The 18,543-nt window shown below is 47.0% G+C and overlaps 1 protein-coding gene and 1 long non-coding RNA gene across 2 annotated transcripts in view; one reads left to right on the forward strand and one right to left on the reverse strand.

The window, feature by feature from the left end:
* The window catches only part of LOC144586364 (uncharacterized), a 36,833-nt gene extending 29,154 nt beyond the window's left edge, over nucleotides 1-7,679 (reverse strand). Inside the window, exon 1 of the long non-coding RNA XR_013541148.1 lies at nucleotides 6,149-7,679. This is a non-coding gene — a long non-coding RNA (uncharacterized LOC144586364). The remainder of the gene's footprint in view (nucleotides 1-6,148) is intronic.
* Nucleotides 7,680-7,747: 68 nt separating this feature from the next.
* Nucleotides 7,748-18,543, forward strand: part of GDNF (glial cell derived neurotrophic factor) — a 39,404-nt gene continuing 28,608 nt past the window's right edge. The window contains exon 1 of the mRNA XM_020795714.3: nucleotides 7,748-7,898. The gene's annotated coding sequence lies outside the window, so the exon portion shown is untranslated. The remainder of the gene's footprint in view (nucleotides 7,899-18,543) is intronic.

The following is an 18,543-nucleotide window of genomic DNA, read 5'->3' on the forward strand; positions in this document are numbered from 1 at the left end:
CCCCATGGACCAGAGCACGCCAGGCCCTCCTGTCTTCCACTGCCTCCCGGAGTTCTGTCAAATTCATGTTGGTTGCTTCGCAGACACTGTCCAGCCATCTCATCCTCGGTCGTCCCTTTCTCCTCTTGCCGTCACACTTTCCTAACATCAAGGTCTTTTCCAAGGAGTCTTCTCTTCTCATCAGATGGCCAAAGTACTGGAGCCTCAGCTTCAGGATCTGTCCTTCCAGTGAGCACTCAGGGTTGATTTCCTTTAGAATGGATAGGTTTGTTCTCCTTGCAGTCCAGGGGATTCTCAAGAGCCTCCTCCAGCACCACAATTCAAAGGCATCAATTCTTCGGCGGTCTGCTTTCTTTATGGTCCAGTTCTCACATCCCTACATCATGACAGGAAAAACCATAGCTTTGACTATTCGGACTTTTGTTGGCAAGGTGATGTCTCTGCTTTTTAAGATGCTATCAAGGTTTGTCATTGCTCTCCTCCCCAGAAGCAGGCGTCTTTTAATTTCGTCGCTGCTGTCTCCCTCTGCAGTGATCATGGAGCCCAAGAAAGTAAAATCTGTATTTGGTATTCACCAAATTACAAATCCCAGGATTCCTGAGGTAGAACTATAACAATTAAAGGATATGGAAATGAGATACCAGTAATTCTGTAGTGCTAATAAACATTTACTCTCTTTTTCAGATGAAAGCTGGGAATCCAGGCCAGCTGAGCAGGTACCAGATGTCAGCTAGAATTTAAGTAAAATTCAGACACCTGGTCAATATGGTAGCTACTGTATATCTTCCATTCTTTTCTCTTTCTCCCCTTCTCCCCCCCCTTCCTCCTCAATGTTCTAGATGGATACAGATACATACATGCACACATTTAGAGTAAGGAATAGGCAAGATTGATCAGACACCTTGCTCAAACAGGATCTCTGTAGCTCCAACAGAAGTGAGGTGGTGCCAGGAGGCCAGAAATGAAAGCTTGAATGGGTTCAAACCATGCCCCAAATCATCTGTAGATAATTAGAATAAAGCTCGAGTTCTCCTCATTTTAAGAAGAATTTTGCTTTTGAAGAAACTCATTTCTGCCCCTCAGTGACACCTAAGAAATGTGCTGCCATTCTTAATTAATTAAATTATTTCAATTGCCTAAATTAACTAATTAAAATCAATCCTTTTTTAAACAATAGAAAGAAGGTTCAGCAGCTCACTCTGAGGACCCCCTTAGTATGCCCACCCTGTTTCAGGGGTCTCTCTCTCATAGCCTCAGAGCTATGGAAAAGGCTGACAAGCACTCTCCCCTTTTTAAAGGTAATCACCTGAACCATGCATTCATATGAAATCTCGGGAATTATTTTTATACCGTTCCACAGTCTTTTGTTATCTTGTTGTATAGATCTCAGTCTGTCCCTGAAAACTATCATGTAAAGAATGTAATATATTTTGAGCAGCACCCCAGTTGTAGAACTTAAGAGAGGTTGGATGGCCTCCATCTTTGCTGAGCTTCTGACAAGCAGCTAAAACTGCATTGTTCCAAAAGGCCATTGATCCCTTTTACGGTAGCGGTGAGGTCATCTGCCCGTCATTGCTGTGGCTGTAAGGTCATCTGCCTATAGCGTGACGGGAGGTGGGACTTCAGAGGGTGGAGCTAAGGTATTTAAGGGGGGAGTGAATGAGGTGTGAGTCAGATAGGGACTTGATAGGGTCTTGTTAGGGACTTAGAGAGTTAGGGCTTGTACATGTTGTGTAGTACTGTGCTATATAGAGAGTGAAGGTCTGAGAGAGTGTGTGTGGGGGTACTTTATTATACTGATTGCCTTTTATTTTAATTATTATAGTGATTTACCATTTCTTTTGTTATTACCAATAAAGACAAGTTTTTATTTTAAAATCCATACAATTGCCTGAGGAGTCAGTTGAGTGTATGGTTGATGGCAGCGTGAATATAGTGTGTGTGTGAGAGTGACGTGGCAGCTCCTGTGTGACGTGTGAGGAGGCTGTCACAATCCCTAAGATTCATTTCCTAAAACTAGATTTTGGATAATGTTTAGGTCTTTTCTTTCAGCTTTTAGATCTGTTTTTCTATGTTTTACATTTGTTTTGAATTGGTTTAATCTGTTCTCATTTTTTTAATCTGTTGTAAATCATTTTAGGGGCTCTAGAGTTCCAGAAAGGTGACAACAGATACTAATAATATCCTTAAACCTTGTGTTAGAACAGCTATCCTGCCTGGGAGGAGACAGGGCAGATACATTCAGAGATTACAATAAATGTATTGATATCCCACTGAAGTTTGTGGCAGCAGAAAAGGCGAAAATGTAGCAGAAGCAAATGTCAATTAGAACAGTAGGGACACATGGCAGCTGTTCACAATTAGCCATTTTTAAATGCTCTTTCAATAGAACATTCTTTGAAGTATGCGGCCATAAAGGGCTGCAAGGGTCTGTAAACATCTACTCCCAGCGTGCTGAATGACTTCAGTCAGTAGAGAAACTTCCTTCTGCATAGAATGAAATTTTTATCTGCTCGTACTAGGCCCAGAACACCACTGAATTCAGTAGTTATTGAAGTGTTCAGAGTAGAAAAATGATGACATTGATGGAGTAGAGGTGGTTCATCTGTACTGAATCTTAGTGACTGTTCACATAACACCTTTGTGGCTTAATTAATTAAAAAACAATGAAGGAAGCATCACATCTCACACAATGCTATAACAACACGAGCTACAGCACAGTCACATAGAATGTGGAAATGCAACATTATTGAAATGAGTAGAATAATGTGCTGAAAATATGTGTTGATGAATCATATGTCAAAATGACCTGTGCAAACTTCTGCCGAAAGCAGTGCCCTACTTGCTTCCCCCCTAAGTATATTCAGGTAAATGATGAAAATGATGTAAAAGACAGTTGCGAAAAATCCTCATTTCCCAGCACTATCTCTTGCTTTTTTTAATTTTATTTTATTTTTTTGTTTCGGCAGAGGGTCTTCAAAATAAGGAATATTCAGAAGTGGTTTACTGTTGCATTCTGCTGCATAGGACCAACAAACGTTAGCTTAAGTGTCACTGCTATTTGTGAAAGATCCTCCATCAATGTCACTTTCCTCTATTACTGCGGCCTCCCAGAGGTTTCCCTGTCCTCGTCATCATTGGAACTATCTCTTCTGCTGATACTGTACAGCCATTACTCCTGAAGAGGGTCCGAGTATCTTAGTCTGGTGCCTCGGCTGTGAACATTTCATCTCGGGTGACACCCTGCCAGGAGCTGAGGCATGTAACTGAAACATACCTCCTGATGACACTGCTCTCAGCTTCTCTGACACACTCAAACACCCTCACCATGTTAAGGTCTGCATCTAAGAAGAGGTCTTCTATGTGACAATGCTTTAAATATGTGCAGCTATCTATCACATCATAAAATATTTCCACCTCTGTGTTAAATAGGCCCAGTTCTCCCAAGTATTCATCACAGAGCTTGGTTTCCAGGCATTTGCCATATTGTTTGTCCTCCTCTGGACATATTTCAGCTTGTCTACATCCTTCTTAAATTGCAGACACCAACAACAGACCAAGTTTTCCATGTGAGGTCTCATAGTGGATCAATGTACAGTATTGTTTTCTTATTGGACTAATTGCTCTGATGTGCCATTTTTTGACCATTCATTAGCATCCATTGCCATCATAATTTATAATACAGAACCACCACCCCTATCTGTTAGATCACCATCTGTGAATTCATTTATCCACTGCCTGAAAATATTAAATTAAAAAAACACAAAAATATGTAATTCCACAGTGTATTTACCAGAACTAGCCTCTAGAGAGAGACAGAGAAAATGCTATGTATAATATTCACTACATATTTTGATGTGCACCATGCTGAGGCTTGGATCTGATCCCATGTAGATACCACAGTCCTACTGTATTGTTTTCAACAATTTCAGTCTCGAGAGACTATGGTAACATGCTTTGAATAGAGGACTTGGAACAGTGTCTAGTTTGGCTCAGAAGGCTAATTCGAGAGTGACAATACCTTCCACACTGAAGACAAATCCAATCTGTCCCCTGTCCAGCACCCTGATTTAGCTGGTTTCGGGACTGCCTCTTTGCCTCGACCTGCTGGACAAGTTTCTCTTCAAAATGGGAGAGGCCATGATGCATCACCTGCCTCCATTAGAAATACAAGCATGCATATTCAAACTCAGGTGAGCCTACCAAATTAATAGGACAATTTTCAGTGGTTTCAGGATTGTACCAAAAATTGGTAAGGGGGGGGGAGTCTTGAGATACCATGAAGGCTGGCAGATTTATTGGAGCATAATCTCTTACGGATTAGACCCCATTTCAGCAGTTACATGAAGTGTACTTTCAGACAGAAACTTGTATACAGATGAGGCTGTAAATACATGCCAGACATGCACAAAATTAAGGCCATCAGACCGCGCAAGAATTATACTACGACACTTCTAAGTAATGATAGCACCTCACTGTAACACATTTATTGTACTGAAATAAATGTAGTCCAAACAAAATAAAACACAAATGGAAGAACAGGCAATACCTTTACAGACCACTAAAAAACATCATACAATATGCGAACTTTGGGGGATAAAAACACCCCTTCATCGGACTTGTCCCACTGTGAAGAAATTAAAGTCCAAAAGTTCATGGCAAGATGGATTTTGCCAGGAAAGTTACTCTTATTATATATACACTAAGTATAGTGACTGTTCACATTTCAAAAACTGGCTGTAGTGTTCTTAAGACTTGTAGTGGGCTAAGTTTGATATCCAGAACACCGTTTCATTGTTTCAATGATTTATAAGCCTTGATTGCTAAACAAGGTGATTCTCCTTAGTTTTCTTAGAGCAGCCATTTTCAACGGAGGGCATATGGCCCCCTAGGGACCCCCCCCCCGCACATTTGAAGGGGGCCACAACCTGGATGCACTTCTTCACTTACCACCCTATGAAGTTCATTATGCGACTTAACACAGTCCTGATTGGGCCTGTGTTTCTTTCATATTGTGCTTATGGCCATGGCCAAAGGAAGGTTGAGAATGGCTGCATGAAGGTACTTATATATATTAAAAACAGGTTACTGTACTTTTTTTGGAAAGTATGCCCGTATAGGTGCCACCTTCCAATTCCTAATCCCTGAGAGGGTCTTGCCACCCTAGTGGTGATGGTGTAGGCAATGAACTCTTTGGGAACAAAAGTCAGAGTTTAGAAGTGTTCCTGGGAAGGAAACTAGTGTGTAACTCCTGAATGTGGGTTCTGGGAAAAAGAAAGGTTTCCACCTTCTAGCTATAAGTAGGATGGATGGATGGATGGAAGGAAGGATGGATGGTTGGATGGATGGATGGATGTATTTATTTGTTTGCTTGCTTGCTTGTTTATGCCTTTCTCCTTTAACAGGATCCAGGGGGGCTTACAATACTCTATATCAGACGTATCTATCTATCTATCGATCTATCGATCGATCTATCGATCGATCGATCGATCGATCTATCGATAGATAGATAGATAGATAGATAGATAGATAGATAGATAGATAGATAGATAGATAGATAGATAGATAGATAGATAGATAGATAGATAGATTTCCATTCACAAAAGGTGGTGGTCCAAGTGAGCCTTTCACTACAAGACAGGACCAAGGGTTTTTGGATTTAGTGAAGCTTGTTCTCCCTATCCAGTCCTCCTACAAATATAACTGCTCCTTGGTGAACTTTTACCTTTCATCTCAAATTCTCTCTCTTTCCCTTTCAACTGACACACCCGTAGGCACCCAGAACGGAGCGAAAGACACCCCCAAGGTGCTTTTTAAGCATCCCTGCAATTGTTAGCTCGAGCTTTGTTTCCCTTTGAAGGGGATTTCATTTCTCTTCCCCCTCCCATCCACTGCCCATGCTGGGTGGGGAATTTTGGGAGCTACAGTCCAAGAAAGAAACTTTTCTCATCTCTGGTTGATGGATGGGCACAGAGGTGGCCAGAGGGCCCCCCTTTCGGATCTGTTATGCCTCCACCCTCCCTTTCCAGCAGCACCAGAGACGTGGGGTTGATGGGTGCTAAAGTTCAACAGCTGGCCAGCTGGGCCCCCACGCGGCCCGCTCCTGGGCCAAGATCGAGACGCACCTGAGATCAGGAGGCGGGACTACCTGGCCGTAGGCGTGGCTCGACCGAGAAGGTGCGCGAGGGGGCGTCCCTCGTGGCCTCCCGTTCCTTCACCTGCCTGCCCAGTTCTTTCCACCGCCTCGCCCGCCGCCGATGCTCCGGCAGCTGTGCTCCCGCGGCCTCCTGTAACCTGCCCCGCCGGCGATGATGCGAGCGCTGTGGCACGGGGGGGGGAGGGAGAGGAGGGCGGCAGAGGCGCGATGCGGGGCGGGGAGACGGGGAGGGCGGGCGGGGGCGCGCTTCAGAAAGTCCCGCGGGCGGCTTCCACCAAAGTGCGGCGTTAGGTTACATCAGCAAGAAAATGCGAGGCTAGAGATGCCGGGCCAACTTCGGAAGCCTTCTCCGTTGCTTGGCCGGGGAAGACAGGCTATGTCGAGCCGCTGACTTCAGGCGAGAGCTATTCGCTGGATCTCCGCGTGTTGTTTGATGGGCGGCGGAGGGGGGGAGCGAAGAGAGAGAGAGAGAGAGCCGCTCGTGGCTCTGTGCGTGTGCGTGTGTGTGTGTGTGTGTCTGTCTGTCTCTCTCTCTCTGTTTGGGTCCGCGGGCGAATCAGAGGGCGCGCGGGAGGGCGCGTCACCGAGGGCGAACCCTATAAAGCCCCCTCCGGCACCGCTTCGGCCCGGCAAAGAGACCGCTAGGCGGGGATGTTCCGGACGGCTCGCACGCACTGCCCACATCCTCCTCCCCGTCGTGCGATCTTTGGGCTAGACTCCTCCTGAAGCAGGAAGCTCTGCCTGCCTGCCTGCTTGCCTTTTCGCTCTCGATTTTTTTTCCCTTTTCCTCCCCTTCTCCTGTTGATTCCTGCCGATTTTACAGAGAGCTGGTGGGGGGGCAGGCAACGAGAGAGACGAGGAGGGCAGCTTTAATTAAACCGATCGCTCGCCAATCGAAAGACCCTCTACCGCTGACCCCCGCCCCATCCAGGCGTGCGCGGTGGATTTGCACGAGTGGCCGGTGGCTTCTTGGGCGCCGGGCGTCGTCCTTCCACGTGGATCTATCTGAACCTGAAGCGCGGTCCTCGGGGCGCAGAGACGGTGGAGGCAGCCCGGCTGGTGCCGCCGGCGTCGGAGCTCCCGGGACCCCCCTCCCTCCGCTCCATCTCCCTTCCTCCAGCGCCCCCCACCTGCCTCCTGCCTCCTCTTGCCCGGTCCGGCTCGGTGGCCCCGCTGGCGTCGTCGCAGGACCCCCCCGATGTCTTCATCGGCCTCCCCGCCGCCGTCGTTGATGGGGTGTCTCCCTCGGCTGGGCAACGCGCGTCTCCGCAACGGTAGGCTCCCGAGGCAGGGCGGACTGTCAACCGGCGGCGCCCCGTGTGGCGGCCAGGCAGGCGGCTGCGGCTGCTCGGCCCGTCGCTTTCTGCCCTGAGCTCCGTGGAGCGTGGCTCGGCTCCCCCGGGAGGATCGGGGCGGAGGGGGCCCGACAGGAGCGGCCAAGCCCTCCCCCCCCTCCGGCTCCACCGGCGGGGCCACCGCTTGGGGGGAGGGAGGGCGCGGAGGAGCAGCAGCAGCAGCAGCAGCAGCAGCTCCCTCCCCCGCCTGGCTGGTGAACTCCCGCGGCTGCCAAAGCCAACCTCTCCCTCCCTGGATCGCTCGGCTGCTTGATCGCTCGCTGGCTGGCGGGCGGGCGCGCACCCGCTCGGAGGATTCCGCGCGCGCCTCGGAGCTGGAGCATCGGCGGCGGCGGCGGCGGCGCGGCGTTCATGTCCCCCTTGGGTCGCAAGAGACCAGCTCAAAGGTAAGCGAGACGCCTCGCCCGCGGAGGGAAGAGGTGCTCCTTGGGCCAGCTTTCGCGGACTGAATACAGGAGAGACTGGCGGGGGGGGGGGGGAGTGGGGAGGAAGGACCGAGACTGGGAGGACTTTTCTAGGCAGAGCTGGAGAAAGTTAGGGGTGTCGGACAACTCCCTAGGTTCCCCCAAAACTAACTTTCCCAGACTCTCCTTTTGATGCAGGGGGTTTTAATGGGAAGCAAATTCCGCTTCCTTATTTTTTTTCTCCCTCTTCCAAAAACTCCTCTCTTGAGTATTTTGGATCTGGCGCAGTTGGAGCGTCTGGCACGAGCCACGGAGCCGGGTGGCAAATGTTCCCACGCACCGTAGCGGACTGGGCCTAGGAGACCGCTGGGCTGGCCAGTCGGACAATCGTGGGGAGAAGCTGCGGAAAAGCAAGGGTTATTTCTTCTCTCTCTCTTTCTGGCCACCCGCTCGAACGTGGATCCCGAGCGGACCCTTCTGTCTTGAGGAGGGGAGGCGATCTCCCCGCAGATTTGGGCAATCAACCAAGGCTGGAGTCACGCTGGTTCTCCCAGACCCCGAGCTTTTGCGCCTTGGGTTTTCTTTCTCGCGAATTGCGCAAAGCAACGCCGGGATGAGTTTAAACGGCAACGCTGATCCGCGGCGCTAAGCGGGGAGATGATTATTTAGGATCCAGGAATCGCCTAGAGACAAAGGACTTGGATACCCTGACCCTGAATTCGCCTCTAGCTGAGGGCGGCTTCTGACCCGCGGCTTGTCCGTCTCGGGGTTTCTCCGGCGGTATGGCGCGATTTGTTGAAATTGTGGAGAAATATATTAATTTCTTAATCATAGCAAATTAGTCCTTCTCCAGTTCCTAATTACTGTGGCTGAGTTAATTCGAATCTTTTTCTCTCTCCCCGCTCAAAAGGCTGGCCATTTGGTCTTCCTGGCCTTGGGAAGCCACACAACGTTTAAAAGAGGAAAGATTACGCGTGATAATTAATTAATTAATTAATTAATTCGGCATAACCTTCCCTTGTGGAGCATGTGGGGTTTTTCGCACTTTATCTTGACAACTGTCTTGTTAGGATAGTTGAGAGAGCAAAGATCGTCAAATTTATTTTTGGGGGTAATTGGGATTTTAAGGCTAAATTTCCAGATCGTGGAGATCTGGGGTTGTGGGTAGAGTGAGAGACTCAGGAGACCTGGGTTCAAATCCTCTCTCCAGCAAGGTAACTCACTGGGGGGGGGGGGGTATTTTGCTGGCAAAACTATTTCTTAAAACTCTCACATAGTCGGATGTGGCTTGGCCGCACATTACACGCTCCCCACCCCTAGTCTCACACTTTTAATCACTTTACCAGGGTTTATCTGGGGTTTCTGGAATGTGTCTGGGGAAACACTCTCCCTACTCAACAACAAGGCCCATTGACTTGCTTCCAGGTAAATACGTGTACAGGATTGCAACCTTTTTTAAAAAAACGGGCCTGATCCTTTATGTCTTCGGAACTTCCCTTGGCGGCAATGGTGACCCAGGGGACGGGTATGAAATAACTCTGAGTAGCCCAAGGGTCTTGTCCGCACCATCTAGTGTTCAGGAAGAAGGGATTTTAATTCAGTCTAGAACCAAATCGCACGGACTTTTTAGAAGTCACGGCCCCGGCCCATAAGAGTTGAAGAACCAAGACGCCGTGCGGTCCACGAAAGCGGTGAGATCTCAAACTAGTTCAGCCTCGTGGAAGTCCGGGGAGCTTGAGCGGTTGGTTAGAGCTGCGCGGAGGCTTTCCGCTCTCGCTGCCAGCCTTTCCCGCGAGTGTCGGTCCGCCCGTCGCTTGACGGGCTGTCCCGAGGCGCGAGATAATCCATCCTGGTGGGAACCGAAAGAGCCCAAATCGCTTCTGCCCTGTCAAGTCCCGGAGCTTCCTCGCGTTCCTATACCCAGCCTGGGACCGCGATCACGCCCGTCCTGCCAGGTGGAAAGATTGCCATCCAAAAGGGGGGGGGGGAGAGAGAGAGATCTTAGACAGTGGGGGGGGCACATTCCTTGCAAGAAGTGTGCCCCGCCGCACAGGCCATGATGGGGAACATAATCACCACCGCCTCAAAATAGCCCAGGGACTCGGTCAGATACCCCTGGAGCAACGCTGGGGGCCAAGGGTGCCCTTCGCAAATACGTAGGAGATCGCTCCGGCGATCATCAGAAGCCGAAGGGAAGGAAACTGACTGCAGCTGACCCTCGCAATTGACCACCCTTCCTGCCTCGTAAGAGTCAGTTGTCATCAACCTTCGCTAGAATCTTTCCAAGAGAAAGAGACCTCGATAAAAGTTGGGCCATTTTTGGGGAGACTGGGTCCGCGTGCAGCTGATCTTGGTTCAGGGGGAAGGAAGAAGGGACAAAACCCGTGCTCCGAGTCGATTTGGGATAGAGGGAAGAGCGCCTGCCATCCTCCAAGTAGTTGGGTGCGGAACGCCCTGCAAGTGGTAACTATATGAGGGGCTCCTACCTACCTACAGGCATAGCGGAATAGGCCGCTATCGTCAATCCACAGAGGTTTAAACCCTGGGGTTTTACAATCCTTTCAGGGGGCTGTAAAAGAGACGGGCGGGTCTTTCGTGGCCGGCTCATCCTCTATGAGCAAGGGTGGAACAGACGCTCATGTTTACCCGTGACTAACAAGTCACACGGGCCATAATTCGGTGAAAGGGACTCCCTAGGAGAACCATCTGCACGATTATGTCCGCATAATTGGCGTGACCTATAACGCAGTCAAGTGGACATTAAAATCGCAAATAAATTTAGGATGAAAAGGGAAGTGCCCCTCCCTTCCCTCCAACATCCGCGTTTGCGAGCGATTGCATATATCTACGAGCGATGTTTTGGGTGGGAAAAGAGCCTTTTTGGCAGGGTGTGGGGGGGGAGAGGGATTTTTAGGAGTTCTCACCTACTCGATGCTTTTGAGTCAGGAACCCTCCAAGGGCACCTGCCTCGCCCTTCCCTCTTGAACGATTTGCATGCGCAAGACAGCCTGGTAATAATTTGGTTACGATTTGAAAAAGCATTCCTAAACATAAGGCGGTTTGACGTCTGGAAGGATACACGGCTGGGACATCCCCTTTAAAAATTAATAGAGAAGGGGAAGAACCGGAAGCGGCGTGAACGAAGCATGTGCTGGGTTTCTGCCGACCTCTAGTGGCAGATTCAAAACAGTCCTTTCATAAGAGGGAGATAACCTGAAGTCGAAAGCGGGAGGGCAGAATGTGTGACCTGCCAAGGAGAATCCAGCCAGATGTGGTAGCTCATCAGGTGTATGGCAGGAGATGACTTAAAGCCCAACTTTAAGGCACTAGACCTGCTGTTTCATGCTGCGTGCTGGACCCATTTGCTTCAAGTAGCTCTGTTGAGGAGACAGGAGAAACAACATGTTTTGGGAGGCTTTTATTAGTCCACCCTATTCTTTGCACATGCAATGGCAGGAGTTTAAGATGAGGTGGGTCCCAGTGCTGGCTTGGTCATAAAATGGAAAACTGGGACAAAATACAGTAGTTGCAAGAGTGCCTCTCTTGTCACTGAAGAAGCTCAACCAACATTCCATCCTCAGGAATCAAACACGTTTCATCCAATTGCAGGAGCATCTCACCCCCAGATGAGATCCATCCTGCTTTTTTTAATGGGATATACATAAAGTTAGGTCACGAGAAAGAATGTTTTCCAGGCAGACAACACAGTATTTTTCCATTGAGAAGTTGTGCATTGCCTACGGTAATGGTGAAGAAATCTTCTTCCCATGATGTCAGCACCTAGCTAGTTTGTTGCAGATATGGATGGTAACATGTGCTGGTGGTAGAGAAATGCTGCTTTGTAGAAGCTGCCACTGAGTCCTTTTATAAATGTCTTTACCAAAATATTGGCTGCTGCCTCTGTTGTTCCTTGTAGCAAGTCACTGTTGAACCAAAAGATAATTTACATGACATGTACTAGAAGCCACTGGGTGTGGTTGGGTGTGATCGCAGACACACAACAAATGAACACATCGTAAGAGTCACATATTTCATGTTTATGACCAAACATACCCTGTGTCATCCACATGGCACATTTTCAAGTGGCTCTCTTAGAAACAGAAAGTGTAAAGAAGTAGTGTATCAACTGTGAAACCCGGTTCACAGTTGATAAGCCTTTGTTGCAGCCACAGAAGCTGACTGGATAGCTCATTGAGTTAGGTATCTGGCCACAGAAGCAGAGGCTGGGAATTCAGTTCCCCGCTGTACATTCCAGAAGAGCCAGCCTGTGTAGCCTTGGGCAAGCTGCAGAGTTTCAGGATGCCCCCAGAATAAGGAAATACCAAACCATTTCTGAGTCATTTCGTTCATTTAGTCGTTTAGTCATGTCCAACTCTTCGTGACCCCATGGACCAGAGCACGCCAGGTCCTTCTATCTTCCACTGCCTCCCGGAGTTGGGTCAAATTCATGTTGGTCACTTCGGTGACACTGTCCAGCCATCTCGTTCTCTGTCATCCCCTTCTCCTCTTGCCATCACACTTTCCCAACATCAAGATCTTTTCCAAGGAGTCTTCTATTCTCATGAGACTTCTGAGTACTCTCTACCAAAATACTCTGAAAGGGGTCAACATAAGTCAGAATTGACTTGACAACAAAGACACAGAAGAGAAGTATGAAATATCATTATTTCTAGGCTATTTGCACGTTCAATATCCGTTGATAGCTTTGTTATTCTGAAATGCATTTATTTTCAGATGGCTCTTAGGTCAGTTTCTTGAATCAAATTAGAGACACATCAAGATCATTTTCATCCTAAAAAGTGTATGATGAAAAATAAAATACAGACTCTGATAGGCAGTTTTCCAATGGAAGACTATGGCACAGAGAGCCGGTTAAACATAAGCCATGTCAACCCTCATCCATAGACTCCACAGTTGCATTCTAATCATGCCAACTATTAAATAATGGAGTGTTTACCTAGAAAGTTATGAAAGTCCATTCAGCTGACATTTTAAGCTAAGATACTTTTGTACAATATGGGGGGGGGAATCCTACATTGTTGTATCAGGTGTTTGCTCACTTTCCATATCTCTTAGAGTCCAAATGGTTGTATGTATAGAGCTCTAATACATGAACCCATGTATTAGAGCATCTTGATATGCTCTTGTCCTCAGTGCTTATTTCCTAACATTATTTTGGAGTTAACATGTTTCTGTATAGTGAATGTGCCTTTTAAAAAACTAGAGAGCCCTGTGGCACAGTGGTTTTAAACAGCAGTGCTGCAGTCAAACCTCTGCTCACAACCAACAGAGTCAGGTAGCCAGCTCAGGGTTGACTCAGCCTTCCCTCCTTCTGAAGTTGATAAAATAAGTACCCAACTCACACAGGGGGGCAAAGTGTTGTTTGCATAATTATGTTGTAAACCACCACCACCACCACCCCGAGAGTGCTTAATCACTATGGTACAGTATACTGTATAAGCCAAAGAAACTGCAACAACTTCAGAGTGGGTGGACAGCTCAGTGAGTTAGAGTATCTGAACCAAAGAATTGGGAGCTCAGTTTCCCACTGTGTCTCCTGGGAGAAAAGCCAGCTTGGGAAGCCTTGGGCAAGCCACAATGCCCCAGAGCACCTCCAGAAGAAGGAAATAGTAAACCAGTTCTGAGTATATCCAAGGAAAATCTAGCAAGGATCACCATAGGTTGGAATCAAGTTGATGGCACATTATATATTAAGCTTCTTCTGTTTTTCACTGGCAGCCCTAAATGCCAGCCCTTAACACATGACTGGGGAGTTTGTGGGTTTGCAGATATTGCTGGACTGTATCTGTTATCTTCTCTGAACACTGCCTAGGGATGTTGAGGTTACACTCCAATAACATTTGGAGGGCCCTGCGTTACCCACTCCAAGTCTATAGCTTTTTCATTCTAAAAGAGTCTCTTCTAATCCCCTAAGGTAAATACAACGCCATGGAAAATGGCCCTTGTTCCAGATTAATTGACAAAGAAGGCAAAGTTGTGACTTTACACATACCACGCAAGAGAATTCTTAGAGTTGTTTACACCGAAGCAAATATTTTTATTGCAATAAAAGTTCTCGTGTAAAAGATTTGAAGATGGCTGGGTTTGTTTTTTGTTTTTTGAACCCTAGATGCCTCAGATGAAACTGTACGGTTTCTTTAGCTATCAGGCCATCCTTCATTACAATCCATGGGATTACAACCATCTGCAATTGATAGGGGAAATTGTGAGAACTCAATAAAGCAAAGAGCCATATTTCCTTGTGCATAAAATGCCCCGAGTTCCATGCCTAGCATATCATTTATGGATTGTATGTAGAATATTTGTATGCCATCCCTGAGCCAAGGATTGCAGTGTGATAATGAATTGTTGTGTCCTATCAGGTTGCTTCTGAATATTCTTGAAGGCTTCTGAGTCTCCATAATTTGGTGACCCCCAGAAAGTCCTATTATTGGCAAGTCTTGCCAACTCATGCCTTTGGCTTCCTTTATTAAATCAAACCATCTCATGTCTGCTCTTCCTTTTCTCCTGCTGCCTTCAACTTTTCCCAGCATTATTGTCTTTCCCAGTGAGACTTGCCTTCTGTATACCCAAAGTATAGTAGCCTCAGTTAAGCTGTTTTTGCTTCTAGAATTCAGACTTAATTTAATCTAGCTTTTGCTTTTAGCCCTGTTCTTGTTAATGAATTTGTGCTTGATAACTAATAAGAAGTATAAATGACAAATTATTTGGACTGCAAAACTTTAAACTATTCAAGATGTTTTCTCATTTAAAATACTGAGTAATTAGTAGAAGTAGGGTAAAGTACGTGGGAAGTGTATCTGTCTGTCTTTACTGAGATATATGGAGGAATGCTCTCTCTCTTGCTCTCGCTCTGTGTGTGTGTGTGTGTAGTTGGAGATTACAGATTCCACAGTTCTCCAATCAGATGGGGATACTGGGCATTGTGGTCCAATTTTTTCCAAATTCTGCAAACGAGTCAGAAGTTGAGATTCTCCAAAAGGTTCAACGATTCCATTGAAAACTGGAACTGACTTGGCATTGGAAGCTGGAAGGGACTTGAAGTGCTTGTCTAGAGAAAAACCTAAAGCCCTGCCCATAAAACTCACCATATCAGGTGCAGACTGTTTTTCCTGACATGCTAGTACAGAATTCTGTGAGCAGAGAAGCAGAGGTACTGTGTTTTCTTGGCGGAGGGAGGCTTTTATTAGCTTGTAGCAGAAATACTAGCTGAACACAGTGCTGATTTGGGAATCTGCCCAGGGTATGTTAGGAAAATGGCTTGTAAGTGATGAGAAACACCATGTCTATTTTACTTGACCGACAGTTCAGCAAAAATTCAGCCTGACTGCCAGGTGAGAAGATGAAGAAGGGTCTAGACACTGCCATGATCAATCTTTAGATGTCAACTCCAAGAATCTCTGGCTGTTGGCCTTACCGGCTAGTGCTTTTGGGAATCATAGAATCTTAGAATCATCATAGGGTTGGAAGGGACCTTGGACGTCTTCTAATCTAGTCCAACCCCCTGCCCAAGGCAGGAAACGTCATACCATCCTGGACCTCATGCTACTATGTAACTAATGAAGCTTAAGCTTCAGGGCCACTAATCCTAGAGCGACTTTTGTCCACATTGCTTAAAAAAATGTCGGTCTGAGAGGGCATCGAGAACAACTGGCAGACCCAAACTTGAGAACCACTGGCCTACTGCAGGGCCAGGGACAGAAATTCGTTGCCACTTCCACTTTTTTTGCCTATAATCCTCACAACTCTTTATCACTGGTCATGTGGAATGGGGCTGATCGAACTCGTAGGCCAAAGCATCAAAAGTCCCAAAGATTTCCCATCAGTCATTTAGAGCTTCGTCAATTCTAGCTCCTTTGCAAGATCTCTTAAAGCAAAGTGTGCTGCTTATATGCTGCCCTGTAGGATTTAAAGCACTCTCTAGGCAGTTTACAATTTAATTCTCCAGGCTACACATTGCCACCCCTGCCTCCCAGCAAGCTGGGTGCTCAGTTTAGCAACTTCAGAAGGATGGAGGGTTGAGTCAACCTCGAGCTGGCTACCCGAGCCCTTGATCAACCTCAGGTCGTGAGCAAAGCCTTCTCTGCAAAACTGCAGTTTAACCACTGCACCACGAGGCTCTTTGAGGGATGTCAACTTGCCACACGGAGAGCCCTAGTGGTGTTTGATGTGCTTTCATGAAAAAGAAAACAAAGAAGACACAATTTTCTTCACCTGCAACACAGCACTCTGTTATCTTGCTCATTACATCTGGCAGTGGCTGGAAGTACCAGGGGAAGGAATGGATGAGCAGAGTTGTAGCTGCTTCATGTCTTGCTTTGCTGGAGAATTTACAATATAGTGCAGATCTTCTGAAGTAGGATTGGAAACTGTTGAGGTGGAGTCTTATGGTTGTGGTCTTGTTTTGACAGGAAGCACCCTTTCCACAGCATGGCTACATCCCAGGTCACAATGGTTCCATTAACTAGGGAGGTGGGATCTATTTTTGAAAAGAAGTACGCAGATGATGCCTCTTTCCATGTTGCCTGTCCCTTCACAGTGCTCAGAAAAATAACTTTGGGACTACAGTGCCCAGATCCCTCCAACTAGCTCTTCCTGTTGAATCTCATTGTTAGCTAAGCTGATGGGAACATCCATTCCATGGGTTTCTGGTGTTGGCTATGCAAGTTAGCTAATGAAGTCCTGCATGCAAGCAGTGGCAGACTTACAATTTGGGGGCCCTGAAACTTCAACTGTTATGGGGTCTCTTCACAGTTAGCCATGAGGTCTGGGTAACCACTGTTACTTTCTTTAATGTGGACAAATGTCGCTCTAGGGTTTGTGGCCCTGAAGCTTAAGCTTCATTAGTTATATAGTAGATCTGCCTGTGCATGCAAGACTCGGCTTACTTCTTGCATCCATGTGCCATGCAAAGCACCACCTGTCTTGTAACAAACTCTCCCATTGTTAAAATCTGCAGATCAGGCCTGCATGGAAAGACCATGGACTAGGGTGGCCACATCAAAAGGGGGAGGGGACTCCTGCACCTTCAATAGTGGTGGTGAAGAGGGGATTTCCATGAATGCAGCTTGTGTGATAAGCTACACCTGCTGATATCCCATCTTCTATAGCACTATTAAAGTTCCAGAGCCATGTCTTCTCTCTTACGTGTCTTTCATACAGCTCAGCCTGGCTCTGTCTATCAGGAATGCAGGAAAGCATTTTCTCCTGCCTTGTTTCCACACTGTGGAATGCACAGTCCATTTTCCCGGCTTTCAGAAAAGGCCATCAAGATGCAACTCTTCATTCACTTATTTTGAGCGTGGTATTGTTTTAATTGGTTTTCAGGGGCTTTGGGTGTCTTTACTGTACTTTGGTGGCTTATCAAGAGAAAAAAGTGTGGTCTACTGTTATTAATTATAAATTAAAATAAATAAATGCTGAAATGTACCTCCCAAGGGTTTGAAAACATGTATTTCTGGCAATGTGTTTTAGGATTCCAGGGCAAATAACAGGTCTTCACGTCATGTTTGGAAGCAATCCTTGGCCAACATTAATGAGAGTAAACAGGCATTTGAAACCCCACTGGGGGGGGGGGAGCTGCCTGTACGTGTTGTGTGTAGTTTAAGCCGATCTAATTGGTTCAGGATGTGCTGCCAGTCAGGTTAAATCCAAACTTCTCATCTTCAATGGGTGGCGGATGAGGCTGTAATCCGTTTGAAATCCAAGCACCACAAGAGGTGTTGGGTCTCCGGGTCGCTTGGAATGCCTGTCCTTTGCCTTAGAAGCCCTAACAGAAGCTAGGGAGAGAATGTTGGTGGTCATTCCGTGGCAGAGCTTGGAATCGCCAAGTCGGCTGGGAGATTGATTCAAGTCCAGAAAAGTAACTTGTCCAAGCATGGTCCTGTGGTTAAGGAAAGTCACACCGCACAAACACGGAGGTGCTCTGGCATCCTTGCAGAGCTGAGCCTTGGCTGCAGAAACAGATCCGAGGGCTATGTCCTGGTACTAATTAAGCACCTGCAAGCAGTCCTGGTTCCTTTGTCCGTGACCTCTGATCAGCTTGGGGTATCCAACAGGCAAAACTTTCCCAGAAAGCGGTCATCCCCGGCAGAGTTCCACTTTGAAATATTTGCAGTGGAATTTGATGCAGGCTGCACACCAGCCTTTTCTGGTGAACAAGCTGAAAAAGGATGGTAAATGCCTGATTGGTCCCAGATTGCCTGTTTTCAGGGCAGATAATAGTTTCAACGGGGATAGGAAAATCCAGCCGAAGGGGAGTTAACATGTTCCTCCAGCTTTGCAGATGACTGTCTCCCCTCCTCACTCCTTAAATCCTTATTTTACCAGGCACGACTGGTGCCCGTATAAAGTTTTACGGCTGAAAGTTGCCAAATCGCTGCTGCTTTGATGTGAAAGCCAAAATATCCTTTTTATATATATAAATGTATCAAGGCCCTTTAGCTATAGCACAATCTGAATTCCTCTTACTTTTTTTTTTTTAAGTACAAAGCCTGAGATTTAGATCTCAGCTGTGGAATCTGTTTTGAATGCTTAATACACAGAGCGTACTAACCACGTGTGCCCCTCTGAGCATGTGCAAAGGGACTATTCCTTATCCACTGAG

Source organism: Pogona vitticeps, chromosome 2 (assembly GCF_051106095.1).
Source record: "Pogona vitticeps strain Pit_001003342236 chromosome 2, PviZW2.1, whole genome shotgun sequence".
Lineage (NCBI taxonomy): Eukaryota > Metazoa > Chordata > Lepidosauria > Squamata > Agamidae > Pogona > Pogona vitticeps.